The 5149-nt window shown below is 40.2% G+C and overlaps 1 protein-coding gene across 1 annotated transcript in view; it reads right to left on the bottom strand.

The window, feature by feature from the left end:
* ERCC8 (ERCC excision repair 8, CSA ubiquitin ligase complex subunit) overlaps positions 1–5149 on the bottom strand; it is a 111089-nt gene that overhangs the window by 99193 nt on the left and 6747 nt on the right. The gene's annotated exons all lie outside the window — the stretch shown is intronic.

The following is a 5149-nucleotide window of genomic DNA, read 5'->3' as shown; positions in this document are numbered from 1 at the left end:
AAATCTTACTGAAGATAATTCAAAAACAGTTGCAGCAATATATTGACAGAGAACTTCCAGAAATGCAAGCTGGATTCAGAAGAGGATGTGGAACAAGGGATATGAATGCTGATGTCAGATGTATCTTACTTCAATGCAAATACCAGAAAGATATTCACTTGTGGTTTATTGATTATGCAAAAGCATTCAATTTTATGGATCGTAACAAATTACGGGTAACACTGAGAAGAATGGGGATTCCAGAACACTTGATTGTGCTTATCAGGAACCTACACATAGGCCAGGAGGCTGTCATTTGAACAGAACAAGGGGATACTGCATGGTTTAAAAACAGGAAGGGAATGTGTCAGAGTTGTATCCTTTCCCCATACTTAATTTGTACGCTGAGCAAATAATCCGAGAAGCCAGATTATATGAAGAAGAACGGGGCATCAGGATTGGAGAGGGCTCATGAACAACATGTGATATGCAGATGACCCAATTTTGCTTGCTGAAAGTAAGGATGACCTGAAGCACTTACTGATGAAGACTGAAGACTATAGTCTACAGTATGGATTATACCTCAATATAAAGAAAACAAAAATCCTCACAACTGGACCAATAAGCAACATCACAATAAATGGAGAAAAGACTGAAACTGTCAAAGACTTCATATTACTTGGTTCTCTAATCAACATCAATGGAAGCAGCAGTCAAGACATCAGGCAACATATTGCATTGGGCAAATCTGCTGCAAAAAACCTCTTTCAAATGCTGAAGAACAAACATGTCTCCTAGAAGACTAAGGTATGCTGAACCCAAACCATGGTATTTTCAATAGCCTCTTATGCATGTGAGAGATAGACAATGAATAAGGAAGACTAAAGAAAAGTTGATGATTTTGAGTTGTACTCTTGGAGAAGAATACTGAAAGAACCATGGACTGCTAAAAGAACTAACAAATCTGTCCTGGAAGAAGTGCAGCCAGAATGCTCTCTGGAAACAAGAATGGCCAAGCTTCATCCCACCTCCTTTGGTCATGTTGTCAGAAGGGATCATACCCTGGAGAAAGATATCATGCTCGAAAAAACTGGAAGGTCAACAAAAAAGGGGAAGGCCCTCAACGAGATAGACTGACACAGTGGCAGGAACAATGGGCTCAGGCATAGCAGGGATCATGAGGCTGGCATAGGTCTGGGTAGTATTTCATTTTGTCATACATGGGATTGCTATGAGTTGGAGCCGACACAATGGCACCTAACAACAACAATAAACATAACAGCAAATGCATAAATGGAAGAAAACAAAATAGATAAATAGGACATCATGAAAATTAAAAACTTCTGCTCATCAAAAGACTTTATCAAAAGAGTAAATAGGCAACCTACAGACTGAGAAAAAAATCTTTGGAAATGACATTCAATAAGGGTGTAATCTCTAAGATGTACAGAAAACTGTAATAACTCAACAACAACAACAAAAAAAAAACAACCCAATCACAAAATGGGCAAAGGACATGAACAGAACCTTCATCGAAGATGATATGGAAGCAGCCAACAAATATATGAAAAGATGTTCATGTTCATTAGTCATTAGAGAGATGCAAATCAAAACTATAATGAGATACCATCTTACCCTAACTAAAATGGTACTAATAACAAAAGCAGTTAACAACTAATGTTGGCAAGGATGTGGGGTGATTGCAACCCTCATTCATTGCTGGTGGGACTGTAAATTGGTACAACCACTATGGAAAACAGGACAGTGATTTCTCACAAAATCAGAAATAGAACTACTGTATAATCTAGCAATCCCATTGAGGTATATACCCTAGAGACGTAAATATAACAGCATGGTCAGACATATGCACACCTATGTTCATTGCTGCGTTATTCACAACAGCAAATAAATGAAACAGTTGCAGTGCCCATCAATGGATGAATGAATAAACAAACTGTGTTCCTATAGACACTGGAATACTACACAACCATAAAGAATACTGACAAGTCTGCAAAACAAATATAACATGAATGGTCCTGGAGGGCACGATGCTATATGAAACAAGTCAAGCACATAAGAACAAATATTGTATGATCTCTCTTGTATAAGAAGGTAAGAACATATAAATATAGACAGACCAATGTTCACTGGTAGTTACCAGGAAAGGGGTTGGGGTAAGGATAGCACCTGAACAGTACAGACTAGTTATTTTTGGTGAAGGGAAAAGTGGTGGGCACCAAATGCAGATACAGTGAGCTCAAAAACCAAAAACACACCAAACTTACTACTGTTGAGTCAGATCCCACTCATAGCGATCCCTCCTTGGGTTTCTGAGGCAGTATTACTACGGAAGTAGATAGCTCAACCTTCCTTCCGAGTGGCTGGTAGGGTTTGACTGCCAGCCTTCTGGTTAGTAGTCAAATGCCTTAGGCACTACGCCACCAGAGCTCCCATAGTGAGTACAGCACAACCAAAGTAAAACACGAGTGTTTGAGCACATATGAATGAGTACAGGCATATTGGTATATGGGTAGATACAGGTGTATACAGGTGAGGCCCAAAGTATCTACACCAGAAAAACCCCAAACACACTGCCATCAAGTACAATCCGATTCACAGTAAGCCCTGTTGGGTTTTTAAGGCTGTAAATCTTATAGATGTAGACTGCCTCATTTTCCTCCCACAGAGCAGTTGGAGGTTTGAAACACCAACCCTGTGGTTAGCTGCCAAATGTCTTATCCATTATCCCAACAGACCTCCTTTAAAGTATCTATAGGTTCGTGCAAACATAAACATGTGGGTGCAGATACATATATCTATTGAAGACCCAACTATGATTATCCTTCAGACATAACAAAGATTGGTTTTCTGGGATTGAAAGCTTAGGACCAAAGTCATGTGGAATAAATCAACCAGGTGGCATAACGCAGTTGACAAAAATCATCATCTGCATCCTAGTGAAGTGAGTAGCATCTGGGGTTTTAAAAGTTTAGGAGTGGCCATGTAATACACAACTATTGTTCTCTACCTGCAAGGAGAAAACAGAAAGAAGGTAACCAAAGCTCAGAGAGGAAACAAGTCTACAGGAGCCACAACCTCATACCCTGGGACCTGAACTACCTAGCTACCACCACTGACACTTCCAACCCAGATCACATTAGACAGTCTGGATAGGATGGGGGAAAAAAAGTAGAGAAGAATCAAATTAAAAAAAAAAAAAAAGTAAGGTAGATCGAAGAGTAGAGAACAGAGGACAGAGGACTCCCTGGGACTATCATCCTGAGATATTCTTTACCAAAAAAAAAAAAAAAAAAAAACCCAAACCAAACTCACTGCTAGTGAGTTAATTCCAACTCATGGCGACCCCCTTTGGGTTTCTGAGGCAGCAAATCTTTATGGAAGTAAACTGCCAGTCTTCCTTCCATGGGGCAGCTAGTGGGTTTGAACCACCAACATTTTGGTTAACAGTCAAATGCCTTAGGCACTACACTACCAGAGAGAGCTCCCTGTGAGAAGAAAAGGGGAAAGGAAACTAGAGTACAGATACAGGCCCGCATAATGTACATAATGCTCAGTGGAGCCAAGGGGCCAGGAGGAGGGCTTTGCTTGGAAGGGCGCAAGGAGGCAGGCTGGCATCAAGTTTGCTGCAACGTGGCAGCCACAACTTGGCTCCATGGCTTAGCCTCACTCCTCGAACACTGCCGCCTCCTAGCTGCTGTGAGGTTTGCAGGCCCTAAACTGTAGACGTTGCAACTACCTCTGTTGTGCTGGCACATGCCATGCCCTACCAACCTCAAAGGTCTGGGCCTATGGGGAGATCCTGGGTTGCTGCTACTCTGCTCCATCCCTCAGGATTTCCTATTCAGACCAGGCTCACCAAGGTTGCTAGGAAAAGAGCACATTCCCAGAGGCAGAGGACTGCAGGTGCAAATGAGCAAACCCCCAAGTGTCCAGGTGCTAACAAGAGCCAGAGCAGCTTGCAGAGATAAGGAACAAACAAAATACAATTAAAGAGAATGTTGACACACTGTGATAAATGTAACTAATGTCACTGAACAATTCTGTGTTAAAATTGTCAAATGGGAACTTAATTTTCTATATAAACTTTAACCAAAAACCCAAAATATTATTTAAATAAAAGAACATCTAAAGACACACCTTAGCACTTAAAAGAGCTCTGCATCCTAAAGTAGTTCAATGTTTCTTGATTTAACAATGAATATATTTATAATACAATATTTATGATATTGACTATGCAAAGGTATTCAACTGTGTGGATCATAAATAACGGATAACACTTTAAAGAATGGGAATTTCAGAACACTTAATTGGGTTCACGTGGAAACTGTACATAAACAAGAGGCAGTCATTCAAGCAGAACAAGAGGTTTTTGAAATCAGGAAGGGTGTGCATTAAGAGAGTTGTATCCTTCACCATACTTATACATTCTGTATGTTGAGCCAATAACCCTAGAGGTTGGACTATATGAAGATAAATGTGACATCAGGATTGGAGGAAGACTCATTAACAACCTGCAATATGCAGATGGCACAACTTTGCTTGCTGAAAGTGAAGAAGACTTAAAGCACTTACTTATGAAGGTCAAAGACTATAGCCTTCAGTATGGATTACACCTCAACATAAAGAAAACAAGTATTTTCATAATTGGACCAATAAACCAATAAGCAACATCATGATAAAAAGAGAAAAGACTGAATTGTCAAGGATTTAATTTTACTTGGATCCACAATCTATGCCCATGGTACCATCAGTCAAGAAATTGAATGATGGGTAAATTACTGGGTAAATCTGCTGCAAAAGATCTCTTTGAAGTATTAAAAAGCAAAGATCTCACTTTGAAGATTAAGGTTTGCCACTGTCAACAACTTGGAGGGGGAATCTATGTAGGAGATCCTGGGCAGAGTGTGAGACCTATGTGGAACAAAACTCAAAATCATTAAAAAAAAAAAAAAAAAAAAAAGGGATTTGGTTTGCTGGTCTGATAGAGCCTGACGGAACCACTGAAGACTATGGCCCCCAGCTGCCCTTCAGGTCTGGAAGCCCACTCCTGTGGCTTTCAGCCAAACAAAAGATAGGCATATGAGATGAATATTTACATTAGGTGGAATCACTTCTTGGAGAGATCAATCATGGGAGGATAGAAGGGCTG

The sequence above is a fragment of the Orycteropus afer genome, unplaced genomic scaffold (assembly GCF_000298275.1).
Source record: "Orycteropus afer afer isolate SDZICR_OR568_19922 unplaced genomic scaffold, OryAfe1.0 scaffold00778, whole genome shotgun sequence".
NCBI classification, from domain to species: Eukaryota; Metazoa; Chordata; class Mammalia; order Tubulidentata; family Orycteropodidae; genus Orycteropus; species Orycteropus afer.
Note: the sequence above shows the minus strand (reverse complement) of the source record. Positions and strands in the feature narration are given on the sequence as shown.